This window comes from Peromyscus maniculatus, chromosome 16, assembly GCF_049852395.1.
Source record: "Peromyscus maniculatus bairdii isolate BWxNUB_F1_BW_parent chromosome 16, HU_Pman_BW_mat_3.1, whole genome shotgun sequence".
NCBI classification, from domain to species: domain Eukaryota; kingdom Metazoa; phylum Chordata; class Mammalia; order Rodentia; family Cricetidae; genus Peromyscus; species Peromyscus maniculatus.
The window spans coordinates 33211303-33224892 of record NC_134867.1 but is presented as its reverse complement, the minus strand read 5'-3'; the positions used below and the strand labels follow the sequence as shown (position 1 = coordinate 33224892).

Genomic DNA, 13590 nt, shown 5'->3' with positions numbered 1-13590 from the left:
TGCAATTTCAATTAACTTTAACACACAGTTAACAAACAGCAAGAAGAAAGGTATGATTCATTTATTATAATCTATCCATCCACATATCTCTCCATTCAAAATGTATATTATGACCATTTGGTACTTGAGAATGTTTACCCATACCATTTTTTCTCTTGGTATCTGGTCTCCATGACTTAATTTGATGGTTTCCTATGGGCTAGAAACCTCCAAAATTCAGCCTTCAAGTGTATTTTAATGATATTCTCTTGACCTCCCTCTACTGATTTTTACATATTCAAATTTTATTATCAAAAATGGATCATTGGGTTAGCTTTTCAAAATCTTTTATATAATCATAGAAAAGAATATCTTATTTCAGTAAGCATCACTGAGTATTATTTGGAACAGAAATAAAAATTAAAGCAAAAGAAAAACAATACAACCCAGATAAACCCATCATTTTTCATAGAGAAAGCAATATTTTTACAAATTCCCTCAAATGGACTTCAATAAAGCCTTTTGTCTTGCTACATTAGCTTATGTTATCTTACATTCAAAACCAGTACTTTTGAGTGATGATTTAATATTAAATGTGTACATATTGGCTCCTTTATCTTATTATCTATATTATCATTTTTAAACTTTAGGTTAGCTTTTATTGTAATAAGAACTATATGGCTTAGATTCTAGCAATGTCAAGAAGTGTGAAATCACTTGGGGGAAAACAGAGATTAATTCAAGGATATAAAAAAGGTTGGCTTAGGAATCTTACTGGGGACCAATATACAATAAGCATATGTGGTGGACTGAGTGAGAACTGCCTCCCCCAGGCCAATAGGGTCAGGTATTTGAAAACTTGGTACCTTGCTGGTACTGTTTAGGGAAATTATGAACCATTTGAGGAGCAGCCAGATCTTGCTGGAAGAAGCTTGACACTGGAGTAAGGCTTTGAGAGTTTTTAGCCTTGCCTAACTTCCAAGTCATTCTCTCTACTTCCTGTGTGTGGATAGGAATGTGTTTCTCAGTAACCTGTTCCTGTCACCATATCTGTTTCTTGCTTCCATATCTCCTCTGCCATTGTGGATAACCCCCCACCCCGCCCCTGGAACTGTAAGGCAAAAGAAACTCTGTCTTCTGTAAGTTGCTTTAGGTCACAGTGCTTTATCACAGCAACAGAAAAAGTCACTAATACAATATCTGAAGTTTGAAGGAGCTAGTCACCAGCCCGCTTTTCTTGCATCATTTATAAATGACCAGTTAAACTGCAAAAGCACAAGGTTTACTTCACACAATAACATTTGCCACACTTAGAAAGAAAAGTATGTATTTATGCAAGTATGTATACCTATTTGTGCATGTGCAAACCCCTGCAGAAGCCAGGTGTCAATATTGTGTGTCCCAATGAACCTCAAGCCTGCCATTTTGGTTTGACTAGTTGTCAAGTAAGCCTGGGAAATCCTCTTATCACTGCCATCTCACCACAGTTCTAGGGTTACAGGTGTGCTGCTGCTATACCCCGAGGGCTTTACTTGGATATTAGAGACCCAAACTCAGTTCTTTATCCTTATCTCTTATTCACTGAGCCATGTCTTCAGCCTTTGTGAATATATTTTTGGTAGTTTATTATACCATAATTTTCATTTCCTTGGGAGATGCTCACTAATTGTTTAAGCTAGCTTAATGGAATGCAAAAACACTGATAAAAGGCAGACTCTCTAAGTAAGGAGTTACATTGAAAAAGGATAAGTAAGAGAGGGGTCTTTAATCTTGAAAGGACCGGCTAGCATTTAGTAGTAGTGATGGGTAGCTATTGCTGAGTTTGTGATACATACCACATGCAATGCCTATTAGTTCTAGCAAATCATTTCCCTTCTTCCTCACAGCATGATTTCAGGAGCAGGGATTGATGGAACTAGTTAGTACAGCCAGTAGTAATGGTCTTCCCATCTCCACTTACATACCCAGTCTTTCCTCATCCTTCTCCATCTATATGTCTCCATTTCATTTTCCCTTTGTTGTTACAGTTACAGAAATGAGAGGAGAGCCACATAAACACAGTATATGTGCAAAAATGATAGGTTAATATGCCAAGTCTTCCAAGTAGTGGAAGATATTAGACAAAATACAGGAAAGGTAGATTGCAATAAATTAAAAAGAAAGAACCAGATTGTAAAATCAAAATACTCAACATTATCATGATAAAAGAACCTTAAGCAAAAGAACCAAACATATTTTTCATCTATCAGATTAGCAAAAGTCAAACGTCTAATAACCTCCTCTGGAATAAAGCACTTCCAGCACTGTAGAAGTTAGACAATAGAGATAAAGTTTCAAGGTCAATATCAGCTTGATTTCTATGGCTTATATGAATAAAGGACAGGGCATCTTTAGCAGTAGGCTCAAAGTCCTGGAGGGCGATCAAGAGTAGTAGCAATAGGCTGTAATGTTTGGGAGTCTATGGAACCTTCCTTGCCAACAACTCCAAAAGAAACTCAGATTTTAATTTGTTAGCCGCTGGATCCAGTGGGGGCAATTGTCACTCCATTATTAGGTAACACTTTATTAGGTAATAAAATTAAACAGAGTTACCTAACAATATATATTACCTAATTATGTATACATATAACATATATATATATATATGAAATTAAGTGGAGTTACCTAATAACTCATATATGTGTGTATATAAATATGAGCATATGTTTATATATATATATATATATATATATATATATATATATATATATATATATGTATGTGTGATATGAAGCCTCTATAAGAGCAGGTTTCCATATGATTTTTTCAAAGGTCTTTAGTGTTAGTTATTTCTCCATGTATTCCCTCTTCTGAGCTACCTTCCCCATCCCACATAACCCTTCTTGTTTCATTAGTCCTGTTTACCTATTTATACCTATCTTTCCTCCCTTGAATGCCAAGCCATGGCTCCCTACTAATTTTTTGACCTCGACGCATATTTCCAATAAAACACACATATCTAAAGATTCAAAGTAATCATCAATCTTGATCATACGTGAACAGTAATGACAGCCCACCAATGCAATAGTGGCCACAAATGTCATGGTAGTAACTATCTACTATCTGCTTAGATTTAAGGCCTACTATACTCTATAAGATGAAGCTCAAACCTGGTACTACTATTGAAACCAAGAAGCTTTGTCTAGACAGACCATAGGCCTTAAGAGAGAACCTACTATTATTATTCTACTAAATAGGTAGAGTATTAAATGGGCTACTAGTGACTTAATTGTTATACCCACAGATTATTGTACCTCTTAACCCTCATCAAAATCCTCTCAAGCTTCTTTTTGTAAGGGATGCTAATTAAAACAGAGACCCTTAACTTGTCAAGGTACAGAGAATAAGAGACTGCAGAATACAGGGACATCTATATCACACCCCTCCTCCCAAGGCCCAAGGGTCACCGAGGAAGAAGGAGTAAAAAAGGTGACAAGAGCTGAAGGTGGTGGAGGGATGACTACAAGGAGACAGAGCTTTTTACACATGACAAAGAAGTTGTATACTCGAGCTCACAGTGGTTGTGATAGCACACACCAGACCAGCTAAAGCTCAAGCCAGATAAAATCCCAACACGGAAGGGAGCTATTGGCAACTTAGGAAGATGGAAAGATAATTCTCTTTCAGGGTGTGGCTCCTGATAGGGCAACCATGCTCCATTGAACGGTCACACACCCAAGAGTACATGGCCAGCACAAATTGGATTTGATGATTTTTTTTAAATGTGAGGACACAAATTTGGGTAGATGAAGAAATGGGTTATGGGTCTGAGAGCCGTTTGGGGAGGGGGTGAATATGATCAAAATATAATGTATGAAATTTTCAAGACACTAATAAAATCAAAAGGAAACTCTGATAATATCAAGTGTTCCCAAGAGTGTTGGAAGTAAAAAGTGATTAACAATGCTGCTTTTCTAAGAGCATTTAAATAAATTTATCAGAATTTTTAAATGGAAATGGATTTGGTTTGGCAATTCTTTATCAGCACTTGGGATTGTATAAGTGCCTTACATATGCTAAGCAAATCTTCTATCACTGAGCATCATCCCAGCCTTAGGACCAGAAGTTCTACTGAGAAACTGACCTTATTATTATGTGTGTGGCACACCCTGAAACCTCAGCACTGCAGAGGCTGAGGTCAGAACATTGTACATAAGTGGATATAAGATATACAGAACAAAAACGGAAATGTGTATCATCTGTGATACACATTAGATCTTTGTCATATGAAAAAAAAGAAGAAAATGTTAAGTAATTCAGTTAAGAGTATTTTTTTTTTACATCAATGTGGCATGTTCATACAATAGTATGGATGATGCAGCCTTTAAAAATGATTTATATGTGTATGTGTGGGCGTATAATGATCCTTAAAACTTTCCAATGAATAAGAAAGATACACTGTGGTTGTCTGGATGAGAACGGCTCCCGTAGGCTCCCCTACTTGAATGCTCGTTCTTCTGGTGGAAATGTTTGAGAAGGATTGGGAGGGGTGGCCTTGTTGGAGATGTGCGTCACTGGGGGTGAGCCTTGAGATTTCAAAAGCCCACGCCATCTCCAATGTCTCCCACTCTCTGCTATGGCTGTGTCTCATGGTGTGAGCTCCCAGCTGCTGCTCTAGCACTATGATGGCCTGCTTGGCGATATGTCCGTCCATTCTGATGGTCATGGACTCTACCCCTCGGAAACTAAAGGGGTACACAAACTATTTCTTTTATATGCTGCCTTGGTGTCTTATCACAGCAACAGAAAAAGTAACTAAGGCATCCACGACACAGATGATGATGTATATGCAATAATTTGGAAGGACAGAGGTTGGGAACTAGGCAGGAAATAATATACTAGAAAATGTTGGTTGCACTTACAATAGGAACTAGGAATCAATGGAACAGCAATTGTCAGCTTCAAAAGCAGGAAATTAAAACTTCTTAGTATATATCTGGCTGTACTAGTTTAATTTTTCTCTGTGTGTATACTTCTGTTCTTTGATTTTTTTAAAAAGTATATTTAAGTGTAGGAAAAGTCTTGGTAGTACTTGCCAACAGGAGGACTGTTATTTTCATTATTCCCTGTACCCAGAGTGATGAGGTCAGAGGAGAATATGCTCCTCAGAAAGATTGCTTTAACTGGACTGTGCCTGCCCTCTCATGGCTATGCATGCATAGGGCTGTTGTAAGGACCTGTGACAACAGCAAACAGCTGAAGAATCATCACCCTGTCCTCCATTGACCTTCTGGAAAGAAGGTAAAAGGAAGGAAGACTGAGAATTCTGAGCTTGCAGTGCTCTGGACATGAACAAGTACTGGATACACTAATGATCCACTCCAACGCACTTAAAGGCTTTTTATAGGCAGCTCAATTAAACCACTGCCATAATCCACAGGCAGCCATGACTATGGTGCAGATTATGATAATATAATCACATCGTCTTGTTTAAGGTGTTTCGCTTTATGATCCAAGACAAAGACCGAATCTTACAGAAAACAAAGCATAAACCAGCCCAGCAAAGCACATCTCTAAAATATCAATGTGCTCATTTATGGCACTAATATATTACTATTTTCAATTTTGTTCTCTCAAATATACTTTCCAAGTAATTGAATTTTCTTCTCTGTCAATCACAGCTCATCTTTCCTTGAACAGTTCTGCTGTTTTCACTGCTGGCACTAAAATAAAGTTATTGAATGGTTACCAAAGCCTCCTTTGTGAAATAGGTCTAGTCTGGTGAGGAGGGCACTGTCTGTGTGGATTCCCTGGGATTAAGGGGCTGCATTGCCACTGAGAACCCAGAGGTCTTCATCTGTTAAGGAAATAGAACTGCAAACATTTCATTTCTTACTTTCCTGACTGAATTTGATTTTTCTACACAACAAGTATTCAAATTCTCTAGCAAGCAAGATATTCATGTGTAGTTTATTTTTTAAAAAGCCACTAATTTAAAGGGTATCGTTGGGTTTATACCATTTTCTGCATGCTTAGAAAAGAATGGATGAAAAATTCTGTTTTTCAGAAGAAAGAGTAACTGAAAAAGATTTTCACTGAACCAAAAAAAAAAAAAGGCTGGGCGGTGGTGGTGCACGCCTTTAATCCCAGCACTTGGGAGGCAGAGGCAGGTGGATCTCTGTGAGTTCGAGGCCAGCCTGGTCTCCAAAGGGAGTTCCAGGAAAGGCACAAAGCTACACAGAGAAACCTTGTCTACCCTTCAAATTCTATTTTAAAAGTATTATCTTCATCCTTTGCTTTCTATACTGGAAAATAAAAATATATATAAAATCCAAAATTAATGCATATACTCTGACTCCGGATCTTGATGTTTTAGCTATTTGACCCTGGCTTCTTAATTATGCATTCTGACAATGGTCACTTATGGCTTAGTAGTTTATGGAACATCATGAAGCAAGGTGGACATTTTGTAGCTTTGGGAATAGAATCGGGTAAGCAGCAGTTGAACACAGTGGAGCACAGATTCCGAGATGGAAGTCAGAAGTACAGCAAGAAAGAGAAAGGTGAGTGTTGTTGGTTGTTTTTACTCTTTTGGCTCTTTGGGGGCCTGGCACCCAGCTCCCAAATAAATACATGGAGGCTTATTATTTCTTATAAATGTCCAGCCTCAGCTTCACTTATTTCTGGTCAGTTTTCTTAAATTATCCTGTCTATCTTTTGCCTCCGGGTTTTTATCTTTTTCTTTCCTATATACCTTTCTTTACTTCTTACTCCATGGCTTACTGTGCAGCTGGGTCACTGACCGTAGAGTCCTCCTGTCCTCCTTTTCTTGCTCCTTGATCTTTTCTTCCCAGATTTCTCCTCCTATTTATTCTCTCTGCCTGCCAGCCCTGCCCATCCTTCTCCTGCCTTGCTATCAGTTTATTCAGCTTCACAGAGTTAAACAAAGCAATATAAAAGAATGCAACACATCTTTGCATCATTAAACAAATATTCTACAGCATAAATGAATGTAACACATCTTAAAATAATATTCCACAACAGGTGGGTATGGCTATGTTGGCTTGCAAGGGAAGCTCTGTGAGACCTAGTGGAACCACAGCTTTGGCATGCCAAAGAATGCCTGTGGTCCAGCTGGAATTATAACATGGTGGAGGAAACAGAATCACTGATGGTAGAAAGAAACCATTATGTAAGCCGTTTAACTTCTGGAGTACAAGAGGAAGACAAAGCTGGATGGTATGGGCCTGCCTTTTCCTGACCACAGAAAAACAATGTCCAGTCACAGTAGCTGCATCTTTCTTTGTCTTCTTTCTGAAGGCTGCATCTAACATGCCTCAAGGTCTCTCGGTCTCTCGGTCTCTCGGTCTCTCGGTCTCTCTCTCTCTCTCTCTCTCTCTCTCTCTCTCTCTCTCTCTCTCTCTCTCTCTCTCTCTCTCTCCCTTTCTCATCACGTTAATGTAGACGACTATGTTCCATGCATGAACTGGATAAATATGGAGCTCATGAAGTGAGGAGGAGCTGAAGCAAACCACAGGCAGAGAATGAGAACATGCCAGAGCAACTGTTTCCGTTGCAAGCACAGTGATTCATACATCAGATAGTCCTAGCCAAAAGGAGGCCCCCGGGGAAGGGTAGGAAACTACTTCTACATCAGTGCTTTCTCAGGTTTCCCATGTTCCTGAGACAGTGCCAGGGGTGGGGGGTGGGGGTGGGGTGGGGCTCTACACCTGTTCTCGAGCTCAAGATAGTTTAGGTCCTCTGAACTTCCTTTTGCTGTTCTCTGAGGTAGGATGTGTGGAGAATACAGGGATGTATCTGACATGAATTATTTAGGAGCGAGGTCAGCTTGTTGCCTGGGCCAAGATTGAGGGAAACACCTCCATGTAAAAACAGATTGTCTCTTCACTTGCTTAATTGACTACGTGTAGTAACGAATAACAACTGAAGCAGGGGAACTTCTGACTCAGGGTTTTTTGCTCTTATTTATTCCAATAGTTAAGTGATTTTTTGCAAAACAATGAATAAGGTTTCAAAATTAAATAATACCAAAAGACTTTGAGTAAGTGTAGTAACCTAGTGTCTCAGGCCTTTTAAAGTTCACCTCTCCATAAAGTCATTCGATTCAAAGCCTTTGTGGCTGTTCCTGCTAGAATGTACTTTTTAACATACTCAAATACACTTATAAAACTATTTATTGAGGCTGCCCACATATAAACTCATTTCTACATGTCACTGTTCTTTTGTAAGGTCTTGCTTCCTTATATGTCACAGGTATACCTTCTTTTAGAATATCCAATTCTTTAGTTAAGCCAATGCAAGTATTTTACAGTTCTTGATCATTGGTTTTGTTTATTTAAAATTTTTTATTTGTATTGTTTGGTTCACTGTGTTGGAAGTTGAACACAGCATTTTATGTACTAGGCAACACCTTATCACATGGGAGAGAGGATTATAAAACATGATTATTAATAATGTAAAGTTCAAAACTGAAATGTTGGCCAGAGAAGCTAGCACAAACTTTTGATAGCCTGATCTTCCTTTAAAGATCTAAGGCAACCTGCAAAGATTTAGCTAATGTTAACTGAAGTAATGAATCTGTTTTTCATCAATCTTTTAGAACTTCCTTTCCTTATCTATGTAGAAGATAATGTTAAGAAGGGTATATTAGCTACATTGATCTTAGCAGAAGAAGTTGTTTTTCCATTTTTCCAGAATCAATACTGACCAAGTCCATATATATATATATTTATATTTATATATATATATATGACTGAATTATATATATTGATCTGTAACTTACATTCTATGTATAAGACATGCATACATCACATGATTATATGATTGTCTACAGTATTCAGTTTTATAATTCCTCAGATATATGGGACCTTCAAGATGTATATTTGCTGTGTTGTCAATCAATTGTCATGATAAATCAGAGAGAAGGTTGAGATCAGATCTTCTGTATGGTAGACCACCCCTGTACCACAATGCTTCATGAACCAAGTACAGAATATCAAATGAGTTACACAACAATCTTAGTCTAGTTTGTGAGTTGCTCATTTCCCCCCCATGATTAAAAATATGTATTTTAAATATAAGGTGTTTATTGCAGTTTCTTATGCTATTTTGATCATATATATGTATATGTATATGTATATGTATATATATGTTCATTTTATGTTATTTGCAAAGCACTCATTGATGAATCAGAAAGCATCCAAATTAGGACTTCTAGAACTGGGTACAGTGATTGACAGACCCCAAATAGCTGTTAGCTACAACTGCTGTGTTCTTCCTCCCACTAGAGGATCATAGCAGACTTCTTCTGACAGGAGGGAAGAGGTATGTGTCTAGTGATGGGTTCTCTAAATGTTTAAGATGTGGAGGTAAAGGTAGTTCTTTCTGCACCTAGATTAATAAAACTAAATGGCAAGATTTGAGATCCATATTGTATTCCTGATTAAAAGCCTGTAGATTTGTTTTGTGTTAGTCAGCAAGGAAATGGAATTTGAAAGCCTTTAAGTAGGACAAGTTTCTCTGATTTCACACAAGCCTCACCATCCCTTGAGTTATCAAGAAGTTGAAGGTGTTTGTGTTTATCTCTACTATGTCTAAACTGATTGGTAAATTCTGTCACACCTCCTGGAATCCTGGATTCTGGTTTTGAAAAAGAGACCAACACCAGTAATTTCCAGGTAGGACACCCATTTGTATTGTACAGGTCCCTGTCTCTGGCTAAGATGGCACTAATGAACTTCGTGAAGGTTTGCTGACAAAATGAGGTGGAGACTTGCCAGCCAAGTCTCACTCTCAAGGAACATCATTCCCATCGCCACTGCCTCCATGTTGCTACTATTTTGTTGTTTTTCCCCCAACATGACCCCATCTCAGTCCTATTCTCTTGATTTTTACTGTTCACATCCAAAGCAGTGAACAAAAGTCTGTACAGGGAATTAGCAACATTAATGGGAAAAGATGAGACAGTGTGGTGGCCAGAGGACACAGACTCAATCCCATCTACATATTGCCAAATCTCTGTCAATGGAGCAGGTTTTGTTTGCCTTTCGTACATGCACATATGGAAAAACTGATGCAGGCAACTGGTAGTATGTGAACTCAAAAAGGAGATAACTTTAATAATATAAGAATTATTTCATCACATTAAACTCCTATGTCATATTTAACAGGGCTACGGTATTCCTATCCATTAACAAGGGTATAAATATGTAATGAAATAAAAAAATCTTTTTTTAATATAGACTAGTAACAGAATCTCAAAAGGTAAGTATTGCAAATGTACCACCTCTATTGTCTCAACATTTTTCTGATACACTTCCGTGGACAGCATGCCTGAGAACTTGAGGCACCATAGTAGTACAGAAAGAAGGTATAAACTGGAGTGATCCATGTTAATGCTGAGAACACAGTTTTGCCCTGTTCCATATATTGCATAGTACTGTAGATCTAGGAATTCTCAGATTTATTATTAATTATATTTATTATTCTTGAACTTAGAATAGTTCTTTTATTTCATGTCACCAATTTCTAGTATGTAGAACGATCACTTATTTTCATAAGTAATTAAATTCACTTACCTTGGGCAAAGCCAACAATTAGAGGCAAAACGGGAAGTGAATAAAACTGAAAAGTGACTCCAATGAGATGAAGTACATAAAATCTTAGCATTCACACAGTTTCTGTACCACAAACCACTTCATTTTTTGCCCCGTACATATTCTATGAGAACCCCAACTGACTCTTTTATTGACAACACTCCTTGTTCCTCTGTAAAGTGGTATTCACCTAGTGCCATTAATTCATCTTCTGACCCTTTCAGTCACCAATTTGTCCTGCAGCTCAAATCTATCAACAAAATGATTTTTATCTCCACACAGACATTCCAATAGTGCATTGCAGACTGCCTTCAAGGCTCAAACATGTGCAAGGGTAAAACTCACTTTTAACAGATGTATATTCAAAAATTAAAAAGCAAAACAAATTGCTCCTGGCAAGTTCAGACTCCCTCAAGGCAAGGACAGCATAAAAATGGCAGGGAGCAGCAGTAAGTCATTTGTGGCCAGAGTACAGGAACAAGCCGAGCTGGACTGACTTGAACAAGCAACAAATTAGAAATATGGAGGGCATGCTGGCCCCACCATTTTTATTCCTGCTAACTCCAGGCACCACAGAGAGAGAAATGACTAAATCTCTATTTTAATAGCTGCTGTCAGGAGTTTTGCTCTGCAGGGCCCATTTCAGCAGTTCCTCGTGGTAATATATGGCATTTCCCTGATTAACGGCCATTTTATAACCTGTGTAATTGGCCACAAATCAGGAGAATGTCATAACGTAGCAAGAAAACATTCCCATCTCCGTCATGGCCTTGGCTTGGTTTTCTGTGGGAATTATTGCTTGAGTAGTTTGTGGGTTTTCATTACTTTAAATAATGTACTACCTGAAGTACAAAAAAAAAAGACATTTAAACTAATGAACATCTCTCTCCTAATCCTGTCTACCACCCCAATCCTCAGATTTTTTTTCAAGTGAAACAAAAATGAAATTGTGTCCTTTTATGTGTAGTATTAGGATTTTGGGGAAACAGAAGAGTCAAGAACAGGATTGGAACCAGTGTAAAGTAAGTAAAACTCTCAGTTTAGGAATGAGATCTGAATAAGCAACCCAAAACTCAGTATTCAAAATAGAAGTATTTTCATAGAGTATATATATGTTGGAGAGAGGGTCTCATGGAGTCTAGGCTAGCCTCAAGCTTACTATGTAACCGAGGATGACTGAACTTCTGATCCTCCTGCCTCTACCTCTCCAGTGTTGAGATGACCGGCATGCACAACCACACTCAGTGTATGAGGATCTAGGGACTGAATCCAGGGTGTCACGTGCAATAGGCAAGTGAGAGTTACCACTAGTCACCCAAACTTTTGTAACATTAAATTAAAACAAAGAAAATTCATGAGGAATAATATGTCAACTGTTTGAATAAAGGCAGAGTCTGGCTCTATATTTGTACACGCACCTCAATGCCCCGAGTAAAATTATAGCCTCTAGCATGGGCATTAGATAGGAAAGTGTGGCCGCAAAGGAATTGGAGCAATTCTAATTGGACAGTAAGAAAACTGTGCGTGGCTCTGTACAGTTGTTCTTCTGCTGCAGTGGAGATGCCATCGCCACAGAATTGTCACCAGGAACTTGTGTAATGCACAGTCCAACACATTTTAGTATCCACGTGAGTTATAATAGAGATGGCTCCTGTAATTCCATATCTATTGCTAAGAGAGTCCAAGATATTTTACTTTAAAGCATGCCAAATCTAGACTGTTTCAAACTTTATGTTTTCTAACATGAGTAAAACTCAATTTAAAAATCTATTGTCAGTAACTTATACTTTATTATTTATTTAAAATCAGTAATTATTTTATAATTTGTGCTAGGCAGTATGTTATACATTATAAGTTCAATGTTAGAATATACCTTATGTCTTTTCTTTGAGGAATATAAAATCCATACCAGAAATGGTTTGACAGGTCTGTTTATGAGAAAGATTGAACATGCAGGTTAAGTGTGAATTAGATATTCCATTATTCCTTAGGGAAGCTATCTTAGCAAAGATTGTTTTTATTTTTTCAGAAACTTAGTTATTTAATTATTGATTGATTGATTGAGTGAGTGACTAGGGATGGAGCCTAGGATCTTGTGTACAGTACGTGAATCCTTTATCAGTGAGCCATGTCCCCAAGGACTTATGTCGTCTGGCCTGATCTTGAATTTGCCATCTTTTTGCCCTTTCTACCCAGCATCCATAATGCTGCGGAACTAAACTGTGGTGCTCTGTTATAAGGTGCTTAGCAGAAGAAGTACAGAATGAGCAAATTTAAGAAGATGGAATAACACTTTGAACATAGGGCACCATGGAATGATGGCATTGTGAGGTTCCATGATGTGTAGCAACATTTGGGAGGTGGATGCAAGCCAAATGACCCTAAGGCATGAGACTAGAGAAACAGGAAAAAAGTATTGAGAAACAGGTGATACTTGAATGAAATGATAGATACAATAGCTTACATTAATAACAACCATGTTTACGAACATTAATAATATATCAGAGTAGAAATTGTCTTGTGCACTTTTATGTTTTCAATCAAGAAGAAAATACATGACTATTTTGTAAATATTTAAAGACTTCAGAACCTATTGACAAAATTAAAGATTTCACTAACACATTTATGCCACAACATCGTAGTTCATTTTTTACTTGAATTTTATTTCTGAAACCATATCAAATGGAGTTTGGCAGGCTAAAGTTTTATCACACTGAAAATTTCTGTTTTAGATAGGTGGAGCAATACTGTAGAAACTTAGTTAAAGCTATGAAATTTTGCTCAGTGAAGCTTGAAGACTAAGTGTCATTAGGCCTGTAAGAAAGGTCACTTGTTATATATATATATATATATATATATATATATATATATATATATATATATATATATGTGTGTGTGTGTGTGTGTGTGTGTGTGTGTGTGTGTGTGTCATGGCTCACAGTTTCATTTTTTAATAGTATGGTGTAGTATCCTCGCATTGTAATGCTATTAACCTTAACATAATAGAAACAATGGC

At 37.5% G+C, this 13590-nt stretch overlaps 1 protein-coding gene across 1 annotated transcript in view; it reads right to left on the bottom strand.

Annotated features, from left to right (window-relative positions):
* Positions 1-13590, bottom strand: part of Lama2 (laminin subunit alpha 2) — a 571985-nt gene that overhangs the window by 75298 nt on the left and 483097 nt on the right. The window lies entirely within an intron of this gene.